Source organism: Aethalodelphis obliquidens, unplaced genomic scaffold, assembly GCF_003676395.1.
Source record: "Aethalodelphis obliquidens isolate GAN/ISIS:26980383/991018 unplaced genomic scaffold, ASM367639v1 scaffold7, whole genome shotgun sequence".
In the NCBI taxonomy this organism is placed as follows: Eukaryota; Metazoa; Chordata; class Mammalia; order Artiodactyla; family Delphinidae; genus Aethalodelphis; species Aethalodelphis obliquidens.
The window spans coordinates 15,156,463-15,168,920 of record NW_020837951.1 but is presented as its reverse complement, the minus strand read 5'-3'; the positions used below and the strand labels follow the sequence as shown (position 1 = coordinate 15,168,920).

The following is a 12,458-nucleotide window of genomic DNA, read 5'->3' as shown; positions in this document are numbered from 1 at the left end:
TGTAAAGCAATTATACTCCAATAAAGATGTTAAAAAAAAAAAAAGCACAAAAAGGACTGAGCTTTGATTGTGCACCTACTATGCTTCAGGCATTGGATAAAGATATTCTTTCTTTTATTTAGAGAGAAAGAGAATGCTTCATTAATATCAAAGACAAACTCACAGTTTACTAAGCGTCTATGCTGTACCAGGCGCTGTGCAAAAGTACTTAGCATGCAGTTTTTCACTGAGTGCCATAACTGCCTGAATAGGCATTTAGCAGAGATGAGGAACTATAAGCACAAAGAGACTAATAAATTGCATAAGCCATAGAGCGAGTAAATAGGAGAGGTGGCTTGATTTCTAGAATCTTCATCTTGGCCACTGTTTTTTAATCAGTAGCTTAAAAAACTAATGCTCGGATACTAAAGAATTTATTCTATGTGGATAAAAACCTTGTATAACATTACATGTTTAAAGGAAGAGAAGCCTCATTTCAGAGCCTAGCTCTGTTTTGGGAATGTGGGCAATTTACTTTGCGTTTCTGAGGCTCTATCTCTTCACCAATGTTACTGAAACCAGAGTAGACATTAGAATCACCCAGAGGTGCTTTGTGACCACCTAGAGGGGTGGGATAGGGAGGGTAGGTGTGTGACGGAAGAGGGAGGAGATATGGGGATATATGTATATGTATAGCTGATTCACTTTGTTATAAAGCAGAAACTAACACACCATTGTAAAGCAATTATACTCCAATAAAGATGTTAAAAAATAATAAAATTAGGGCTTCCCTTGTGGCGCAGTTGTTGCGAGTCCGCCTGCCGATGCAGGGGACACGGGTTCGTGCCCCAGTCTGGGAGGATCCCACGTGCCGCGGAGTGGCTGGGCCTGTGAGCCATGGCCACTGGGCTTGCGTGTCCAGAGCCTGTGCTCCGCGGTGGGAGAGGCCACAGCGGTGAGAGGCCCACGTACCGCAAAAATAATAATAATAATAATAATAAAATTAAAATAAAAATTAAAAAAAAAAAAAGAATCACCCAGAGGGCTTGCTAAAATCCAGATTGCTGGGTCCTACCCCCAGGGTTATTGACTCAGTTTGTCTGGAGTGGGTCTGAGGATTTGCATTTCTCTCAGGTGATGCTGATGCCACAGATATAGGACGTCACCTGGACAAACTCTATTATCCATACTCTGAATCCAAACTCTGATTTTCCCTGGACTGAAAGACTTTGCTCTCTCCAGAGCGTTAGCTTTGGGGACTTGGTCTGATTCTTCCCTCTTTGTTTGCTAGCTATGTGATCTTAAACAAGTTGATTAATCCTTCTGAGCCTCAATACCTTCATCTGTAAAATAGGGCTCTTGCTTTCTTTGTCACCACCCTGTTGGGGAGGATTATAAGAAGTCTCTTATGGATGGCATCTAGCCTATTTTCTGGCTCAAATACTTAATAGATGTTGCTTCTCAACATTGGAAAGTTATCAAGATTATTTTCATGATGCCTGGCTTCATATTCATTTATTTTTTTTATTCACTGAATCTACCAAACACTGTAACATTTTCTTGGCAGTTTTTTTATTTCTTAGGTCTTTGCAGTTTCTATTATAAAAATATGCTGTATATACTGTAGAACGCCCAGATTAGAGCAAGGGCCTCACCCACACTACACATCATTATTGTTGGAAAATACTACGTGTATAGTTTTAGTTCAGAAGTCAGATTCACGGAATTCCCCCGAAGAAAGAATTCTGAGTGTTTTTGGATTTAAGGCTTCCATAACCTTCAAGGACCAGGAATCACTAGGGAAGAACCCCAGAGAGGTGAAGATCAAGGTTAACCCCTTGATGCCAGAGGGACTGTATCTCAAATTGAGAAATTTCCTACCCTATCCTATCAAGAAGGCATCGCTAGTGATTTATATTAATAACTATCCATCAAACTAGTTAGAAACTTAAATGAATTAAACATATGTTTTATTATTTTAAATAAAACCTTACATCTCCCACCCCCCATAGCTCCAAGCAGAAGTCCCTGAATACTATTTTCCCCCTCATCTTTGTCCAGGTTGAAAATCAATGTATCTGGTTCACCTTGAATCTTGAGCTGCATATTTTTAGCAGCAGAAAAGCCTATGTAGCCAGCATCCCTGGGAAAGAGGCAGATAACCCCCCAGTGTCCTCCAGCCAAGGAGGAGGGCAGAGGGTTCAGAGGAGCAGAGTGCCTGCAGCTTGGATAATTCACCAGCCTCCGTTGTTAACCAAGGAGCTTGCTGGGTGGCGCCAGGACTAAAGGACCATGGAGCAGGAGTTAGAATTTTCAGAAAAGGTCCCTGATCTCAGGCCACCAGTTCCTTTAACTATTGAGATCAAGGTGGGAAGAAGGTTTAGAGTAATTTAAAAAAAGCTCTCATGCATTATTATTGTTATGGATACCAAGCAGTATCTATTAAGGAATGGATGTAATAGGCAGTAGGAATTATAATAGTTAAAGCTCCAATATGCTTACCATGTGCTACTCACTGTTCTGTGTTTATCTTTGTTGACTCATTTTATTATCATAACATTTTATAGATGAGAGAAAAAAACAACAACAAGGAACTGAGAGGTTGATGAACTACAAGGTGCTATGTCATTAATTATACTATGATTTCGAGGGAAGGGTTTTCTTAAAACCTTAATTTAGCAGATGAAAAAAATTGAAGGTGACTTCCCTGAGATTCCACAGCTTGCTTGAGAAAGAGCTATGGACTCTGAGCCCACAGGGTAGAAATCTTTGCTAGATTAATCTGAAGCCTTTCTGGAGGTGATGAGACTTGATCAAGCTTTGCAGTATAGAACAAACCATATTGAGGAGTGCATCTCGTTAAGATTCAGGAAGACCAGGTTCCCACCATGCCTTCCCTAAAGATTTTCATCATGGCCCACAACCTCTGCCCTGTTTATATGCCCAGAGTGATTGGAAAGGTCAAATGTTAAAATGGATATAAACTCTGCCTGGACTGCCATGTGATGGATCCACATGGCAAACTCCTATTCATCCGTCCAAACCTCATATCAAGATTCACCACTCGAAGCAGTCATCTTTTCCTCTCCCTCTCTTTTCTGGGGAAGATTTCCTCTCTTTTTTATTTGCCCTCATGATATCTTCACTCATACGGCACTTGAGATCCTCTGTGGGAAGAAGAATAGCAGAGTCTTGCCTTATTGGTGTCCTCATTCCAGTCACGTGTACAAGACTCAGGAAGTGTTTAATTAGTTATCTGAGTGGTCTTTTCTCAATTCTACAGCGTTTTCCTCTCCCTGTGTAAAAGAAGGCTAGATCATTAATTGCACAAATAATTATTAGGGAACTCTGAGCAGGGCACTGTTGTAAATGCAGGTGATACAGTTGTAAATATGATGGAATATATATTACTTAACAGAGGATGCAGCCAATGGATAGGAACATACGAGAGTATGGGAAGAGAGAGAGAGAAAGGCAGAGGGATGAAGAAAGCAACTTAGGTAGTTTATCCACTTGTGTCTCCCTAAAATTCGTATGTTGAGGTCCTAACCCTCAGTGTGATGGTGTTAGGAGACAGATCCTTTGGGTGGTAATTAGGATGTGAGGGCAGAGCCCTCATGAGTGAGATTAGTGCCTTTATAGAATTGACCCAAGAGAACTCCCTTGCCCCTTCCACCATGTGAACGTACAGTGAAAAGATGGCTATCTTTTTTTTTTTTTGTGGTACGCGGGCCTCTCACTGCTGTGGCCTCTCCCGTTGCGGAGCACAGGCTCCGGACGTGCAGGCTCAGCGGCCATGGCTTACAGGCCCAGCCGCTCCGCGGCATGTGGGATCTTCCCAGACCGAGGCACGAAGCCGTGTCCCCTGCATCGGCAGGCGGACTCTCAACCACTGCGCCACCAGGGAAGCCCCCAAGATGGCTATCTTTCAAGTGGGCTCTTGTTGGACACAAAATCTGCCAGAACCATAATCTTGGATTTCCCAGTTGCCAGAACTGTGAGACATAAATGTGTGTTGTTTATCAGTCCTCCAGTTTTATGGCATTTTTGTTACAGCAGCTCACGTGGACTAAGACATACATATACCCATCCAGTCATTCATCAAAAATCATAAGCATATATTATATGCCATGGTCTGTGCTAAGTACTGAAATATAACCTCGAACAAGATCTAATCCTTGCCCTTAAAATACTTACACCCTAGCCAAATCCCCAGTTATAATCATAATCATAGCCCTGGGATTTGGGCCACAAATATAGAATGGAAGCAAATATTCTTGCCTGTTACGGGCACAGCCTGGCTTGCAAGATTTCCTCATGGCTCTGTGTTTTCTCCTGGGAAAGGGAGCCATGGTTCCAGGGGCCCCATGCAGCAGTGACATTTCCTCTGGCTATTAATCAGCACCTTTACCAGTGCAGCAGCACTGTGGGGACAGGAGGATAGAGGATGTCTCAGATGCTATTTACTATCTCTCTAGAGAAAGTCTCTGACCTCAGTTTCCTTTATTGACCCATTTCACGCTAGTGGAGTGAATTTTCAAGGCCCTTTAGGGACAAATCAGCTCCTCTTGTCCTTGTTAAATGGACATACTCCATGTAGTCATGGATGGACACAACCTTACCATTGGGAAGATAAGGTCTGAAGTGCATAATTTGGCTGCAGTGACCCAGACTGCACCTAAGTCTTTAGAAATCAGGCTCTAGTGGCAGCATTTCATGAGCAGGACTTAGGATTGGTTCCACATTCTTATCCTAATTTGAAACAGAAGGAGGGCAGACAGAGTGACTTTGCCCCTAACTTAAATTATACTTAGGCTTCCCCAGGGAGACACCACTGCCACACGCCCCCCACCTCAAGGAGGACTGCAGAAAGGCATTGTATAGGACAGAAAGAAAGAATTGAAGGTAGAAAGAGAGAGAAAGTAAAAGAGGAGGAGAAAACAGGCATAAGGGATTGAGAGTATGATCAAACAGGGAAGATTTCCAGAGAGAACAAGTAAAAGATTAAAATTAACTAATAGGATGGATGCATCAGTCAGGATGGACTAAGTTATGCTGTAGTAACAAATAACTCTAAAATTTCAGCAACTTAAATCAACAAGAGTTTATTTCTCATTTAAGCTGCATGTCTATTGTGAGTCAGAAGGATTATTGTGATCATTGCAGTCACTCCAGAATTCAGGTAGTGGAACAGGCAGCCTCTCATCTGTTTCTGGTCACCACATCAAAGGGAAACTGAGTTCAGAAGTATCTCTAGCAATTAAATGCTCTGAACCCAATAGTAACCCACATAATTTTTGCCTGTACTATATTGGATGACCAAGTCACATGGCCCCACTCCCCCAGGAGGTACCAGAGCTATGCACTCAGGAATCAGAGAGCGCTGGTGTCTACCTCAAGGGGCCTGGGAATCGAAGGAGATACTGCTCCTGCCAGTATATTGTTTGCAGAAGTGGTCAGGTCTCCAAACTCACTCTGATGAAGATCCTGGTCCTGGTAGGAGTGTGACTACTCTTCCTGAGAGTTGAAAAGGAAACTGATAACAAAGCATAGGAAGGAACAATAAAGGCAGATAAGACCGTGTTTAATGAGATAATATTCTACTTTTTCTTTCCATTTCTTCTTTTCTGTGCAAGTTTGAATTCTGGCTCCATCTTTTATGAACTCTGTGACTTGGAGGAAGTTCCCACTCTGTGACCCAGATTCCTCACTTTATAAAAGTGAGCATAACAACATTACAAATATTAGACTTTTGTGGATATTTATTGAGTTAATACAGGTAAAGGGCTTAGGACAGTTCCTGACACACACTAATAAGTATTCCATGGTATTTAGCATCCTTCTTCTTAACAACTCGGTGAGGTAGGCTATGAGTCATGTTGAACGGGCTGGGAAGTGAGACCTGGGAGGCTAAGAATAATCAATATCATGTATGTGGTCACTAGTGGAGCCAAGGTTCACTCACTTTTAGGGACTTTGATTCCAGAGACTGAAGTTTACATTTCACATCAAAATCATCATTCCAGTTGATCCCTTCAGTAGCCCTGTGGGCTAGAGTCAACAACATTTTGGCCATTACTGCCATCACTACAACTTCCAGGTATCACTCATAAAATACCTGTGTCTGCTTTACGTAAATTATAGCTAAGCCTCCTAACAGTACCCTGAGGTTAAGTATTGTCACCTCTCTTTTTTTTAATTGAAGTATAGTTGATTTACAATATTGTGTTAGTTTCAGGCATATGGCAAAGTGATTCAATTATGTATTTTTTTTCAGATTATAATCTGTTACTGGTTATTACAAGATACTGAATATAATTCCCTCAAAGAAGTTAAATAGTGCATTAGTCTGCCAGGGCTGCAATAACAAAGTAACACAGACTGCATGGTTAAACAACATAGATGTATCTTCTCACAGCTCTGGAGGCTAGAAGTCCAAGATCAAGGTCTTGGCAGGGCTGGTTTCTTCTGAGCCCTCTCTCCTTGGCTTGTAGATGGCCATCTTCTCCCTGTGTATTCATGTCATCTTCCCTCTGTGTGTCTGTGTCCTAATCTCCTCTTTTTATAAGGACACTAGTCATATTGGATTAAGGTCCAGCTATGCGATCTCATTTTACCTTACTTACTTCTTTAAAAGCCATGTCTCCAAATACAGTCACATACTGGGGTAGTGGGGTTAAAACTTCAAAATGTGGATTGGGGGGAACACAATTCAGCCTGTAACAAGCAGCCTGCACCCAGATGGAGCCAGGATTTAAACATAGACTGTTCTGATTCCAAGTCCACATGATGCTTCCACCTTCAAGCCATTAGTAAATCCCTCCTGTATGCTTAGCACAGTGCTTGGTGTTTTCCCTTCCTTTTTTTTACATATAGTTCTCAGAGGAAATGTTGGCCCCTTTGGGTAGATGAGAAAATTAGGGACTCATGGTAGGGAGGAATTTCTTCCAGTTTGGTCACTGTTGGTCACCTTGGGGTGCGTTCAGATCTTCTTACTCTTGACTAAGAAGAAACTTTCTCCCTCCTGTAGTTTGCTCCTTTGGAAATGAGGCAACCCTTTTAAAATAATGCCATATCCATTACATCACCAAATGTTAATATTTTTTACAGTACCCACTATGTGCAAACATGAGGAAAGGCACTTAACACGTAGAAAGCAAGGACACAATGCCAGATGTTTTAGGAAATTGCAACCCAGAAGAAAAGGCAAGTAATAGGGAGTAAAATAAAAATGCCACTCGATGTTCAATGGGAAGTACTGTCAATAAATCATGTAAAAAAACATCAGAGGAAGACAAAACAACTATAGACTATGTATTCAGGGAAGACATTTTGCCAGGGCGTAAGGAATGTGCTGGGGGTAGGGGTGGCTAGAATGCCAGCAATGACAGAGACAGAGGTTCTCAAGAGGTGTTTGGGGGACAATTTCTGGTCATACTCTTGCTTATCTCTTAATGGTTCACCATTGCCTGCAAAGTAAATCCAAGTTTCGTAGGTTGCACTTTGCATCAACTAGCTGATGCTTCAGCCCTATCATCCACCCCCCACACCCACTGTGTAATGATGGACTAAGAGCCAGTCCCTAAAGTGCCTTTCATTTCTGGCTCTGGTCCTTCACTTGTGGACAGGAACAGTGGCAGAAAGGAAGATGCAGGGGCCTCAGTCATGCAGGTCCAAATTCTGGCTCTGCTACTTACTAACTAGTGGGACATTTGGCAAGTTATTCAACCTCTCACTTTGTTGGCCCATAAAATAAGAATAGTAATAACTACCTGGCAAGGGTTAGGGGAAGATGTAATGAAATGAAGTAAATAAAGTACCTAACTTACCACCTACTCTATTATATATACTCAGGAAATGGTAGTTACCATTATAATAATGAGGTCTTCCTTGTGCCAGCAGCTCGCTTCTACTGCTTCTTAGCCTAAACAATTCCCACAGCACTTGTTCACGTTTACACCTGAGCGTTATATAACTGCATCCTATGACTTACAGAGAGAAGCAATGCCATGTGGTGTTTAGGAGCTCAGTCCTGCAGTCAGTCTGCTTACCATTTATTAACTGTGTGACCTTGGGCAAGTCTCTCTGTGTCTCAGCTTTTTTACGTATAAGATGGAGAACAGAGCATTATCTCATTCACAGAGACAATTTGAAGATTAAATGAGTTTACACTATAGTGCCTGGAATATAGTACCTACTCAGTAAATGGTGGTTCTTGTTATCTCCACTTCATAGAGGAAGAAAGAGGTTATGTAATTTGACCGACGTTGAATGACTAGTGGGACAACAAATTTCAGCATCAGAATTTTGTGTTAGATGACTGTGCTCTTAATCACCAGGCATTTGGCTTCCGCATAAATAAGAAACACTTCCACCTCCAAGTCCTTCCTCACTGTCATTATCTGATGCACATACTTGACAACTCTGCAGGCCAGGCAACCATCAGACTATCAGACTAGAGATAGGAAGATCTGCCTCCGACTTCCATTCCACTTATAAAGAAATCTGCCTGGATACCACCCACTTCCTCCCTCTACCCTCAACACAGATGCATTTTGCATATGGAAACAGAAGGATCACTGGTAAAGTACCATGTGCAGGATCAAATGATCAAGACCAAAATCCGGCTCACATTGAGATGACAACTGATTTTTTGGGTTCCTGCTGCTTACCATATCCTGTTAGGCACTGGTGAGGGAGACTGGGAAATGTGTGTGTTCGATTATTTTAGGAATTGGATCATGGTTCTCTCTGGCACATGGTAGGTACTCACTAAATATTTGCTGAATGAATGAATTCACAATTAACACACCTATCTACTCGTCTCTCTCCCTCTCCCTCTCTCTCCCATCCATCCATCCATCCATCCATCCATCCATCCCTCCATCCCTCCATCCCTCCATCCACCTAACTAACAAGGCCCCTGCCTCATCTTCATAATGCTCCCTCAAATGGGGGAGAAATTGATGAAAGCAACTACTTACTGTATGGTGTGTCAAGAGCTGTGATAGAAGGGGGTGCTGTAGGCATCAAGGAAAGTTCTCATGACTCGCAAAATTGTTCACTCTGTGCCACTCAAGGTGCCATCCTGCCCACACCTATATTTTCCATACTAGCACAAAAAAGTCACGATTTCAGTGAAAGCTTATATAGTGCTATAGTTGTGCTATTAGCAAGCAGCAACAATCATGAAAAGAACTTTAATACAAATGGAACAAAGAATGGAAGAAATCAGGTTGCATTCTCCAATAAGAAAAAGCAATATATATATATATATATATTTGGGGCGGTGGGGAAAGGTGGTTCTACATGAAGAACATAATCTATATCACACAAGCAAACACTGCCCTTTCTTAATACTCTGAATCATAGATTCACCAATCTTTTTCTCTTGACCAAAAGGTCTTGTTACCTAAACAAGCTTGAACTATTTTTAAAAAATTTTCTTTGTTAATTTTGCTTTCTTAGTTCTTCTCATTTTTCACTCTATTTGCCTTAAGTTTTTTTTGTTATTTGTTTTGGTTTGGTTTCGTTAAAGACACGTCAACGTTTTTAATTAACTGTGTGTTAATTAAATACACATATATTTTTTCATATCTATTTACTAAGTAGAAAGCATATAGGCAAAAGAAGGCAAAATGGCTTCATCTATCATCTATGCGTCATACGTTCAAAATAACATATTAGGGGTTCCTTGATGTTTTTCTTACTTTCACTTTCCACATCTTGATAGTCACCAAGGCCTGTTAATTTTATGCCCTAAATTTCTCCCAAACTCACCTCCCTTTGACTACCCTTAGTCGCTGCAGTATTTCCAGTCCTCACGGGTGCCTGAACCATTGCAATGGCATCTTAAGTATCTGATCTCCATTTGCTGTCCAGCAATGCCATGCATCCCCTACAATGTTGCCAGAGGGGCGATTCTAACACCCAGATCTGATCGTGCTCTCTACTAATTCAGTGGTTCTCCATCTGTTACAGGTTTAAGTCTGAGCTCCTCCGTATGATGTGATGGACTGACCTAGCAAGATCTGACTTCTGCTTATGGCTCCAACTTCACCTGCCACCCAGACCAGCTAATAGGTAGGGATCTAACAACTCTCCATATTTAATTTTTGTCCATTGTCTGCAAAATGGCTTAAAACTCCTTCTCCTTTTAATATACTGTTTCCCTTGTCTGCTGTTTAGAGTCTTCACGATTTTTGTATGCCTCTTGTTTTTTTTCTTAACTGCCAAAACTCAAAGATAACTTTTATCCTTGCAAAGAGCCTTTATGACTCCCTTTTTACTACTAGGGCACCTTATGGGTACTGTTATCTTTATATATCGATAGATTGCATTGAAATATTTTAACTTCCATTTTTTCTTGTAAAGTAATATAACACCTTGTAAACCTTAAGAAAACATCTGAATAAGCAGAATGGAAAAAAAATTAAAATTATCCATAATTTTGGCACTCCAATGCAGCTATCATTGACACTTCGGCAGACTCTACCTATAGTCTTTTCTCTAAACGTATATGTGTTTATTTTGCAAAAATATATTCATGCTCTCCATATTGTTTTGAAATTGGCTTTTTGAAATGGAAGAGTATATTGCAAAAATTATCTCCTGCCTTTAAAATTATTTCCTAATATCACTGCCAACGCTGAAACGTATTTCCTTGGACGAATGAGATAATTTCCTATTATTCGAACTACAGTTATGTCCCAAAGTTTCACATTACAAACAAGAAGGCAATTACTCTCTTTATAACTAAATCTTTGAGTATGATCACCATTACTTCTGTTTGATAAATTTCAATGGGAGGAATTTCTGGATCAATGAGGACACTCAAGTTTAAGCCTTTTGATACGCATTTCCAAATGGCTTTCCAAAAAGGTCCTATTTATTTGCACTCCCAAAAAGCTTCTAGGGGTTTGCGCTCCCTATAAATATATAGGATACTTGATATGCAATTAAATTAAATAATTAAATTAAATAAGCAAGAAGTATCTTGTTGATCTAGCATAATCCTTTCGGACGTATATTTTCCTTTACGTTTTAAACTTATATATATATGTATGTTAATTTTATTAATTGGGTTCTCAATTCACTTTCCAGTTCATTATTTATCTTTTTTTTCTCATTGGTTCATAAAAGGTTTTTTATATTGCCCTTTGTCTGTCATGTATACCTCATAAAAATTTCATTTCTTTTTGCCGTCTGCCTTTGAAACGGAAAATGATTTATGATACAATGCCAATTGATTTGAAATGCTACCAGTATTATATATTGATTCATATATACACTCAGATCAGTTTAAGAACATTTAAAAATAATCCGTCAGCCTGCTCCTCTACCACTGCTCTATTTTTAAATTATTTTGGTTCATATCAATATTACTCTTTCTTTTTGTTTTTTGGTTTTGTTTTGTTTTTTGGCTGCATTGGGTCTTCGTTGCCGTGCACCAGCGTTCTCTAGTTGTGGTGAGCAGGGGCTACTCTTGGTTGTGGTGCACGGGCTTCTCATTGCGGCATGAGGGCTTCAGTAGTTGTGATGCACGGGCTTAGTTGCTCCGCGGCATGTGGGATCTTCCCGGACTAAGGAACAAACCTGTGTCCCCTCATTGGCAGGTGGATTCTTAATCAATGTGCCACCAGGGAAGTCCCTCAATATTATTCTTATTGTTATTATTAAAATTAAAACTATATTATTGTAAAGTGGTGCTGGGAAAACTGGACAGCTACATGTCAAAGAATGCAATTAGAACACTTCCTAACACCATACACAAAAACTCAAATGGATTAAAGACCTAAATGTAAGGCCAGATACTATAAAACTCTTAGAGGAAAACATAGGCAGAACACTCTATGACATATATCACAGGAAGATCCTTTTTGACCCACCTCCTAGAGAAATGGAAATAAAAACAAAAATAAACAAATGTGACCTAATGAAACTTCAAAGCTTTTGCACAGCAAAGGAAAACATAAACAAGATGAAAAGACAACCCCCAGAATGGGAGAAAATATCTGCAAATGAAGCAACTGACAACTGATTAATCTCCAAAATTTACAAGCAGTTCATGTAGCTCAATATCAAACAAACAAACCAATCCAAAAATGGGCAGAAGACCTAAATTGACATTTCTCCAAAGATATACAGATTGCCAACAAACACATGAAAGGATGCTCAACATCACTAATCGTTCGAGAATTGCAAATCAAAACTACAATGAGGTATCACCTCTCACCAGTCAGGATGGCCATCATCAAAAAATCTACAAACAATAAATGCTGGAGGGCTTCCCTGGTGGCGCAGTGGTTGAGAGTCCGCCTGCCGATGCAGGGGACACGGGTTCGTGCCCCGGTCCAGGAAGATCCCACATGCCGTGGAGCGGCTGGGCCTGTGAGCCATGGCCACTGAGCCTGCACGTCCAGAGCCTGTGCTCCGCAACGGGAGAGGCCACAGCAGTGAGAGGCCCACGTACCGCAAAT

At 40.8% G+C, this 12,458-nt stretch overlaps 1 long non-coding RNA gene across 1 annotated transcript in view; it reads right to left on the bottom strand.

Annotated features, from left to right (window-relative positions):
• Nucleotides 1-6,505: 6,505 nt before the first annotated feature.
• LOC113620212 (uncharacterized) overlaps nt 6,506-12,458 on the bottom strand; it is a 16,671-nt gene continuing 10,718 nt past the window's right edge. The window contains exon 4 of the long non-coding RNA XR_003432692.1: nt 6,506-6,600. This is a non-coding gene — a long non-coding RNA (uncharacterized LOC113620212). The remainder of the gene's footprint in view (nt 6,601-12,458) is intronic.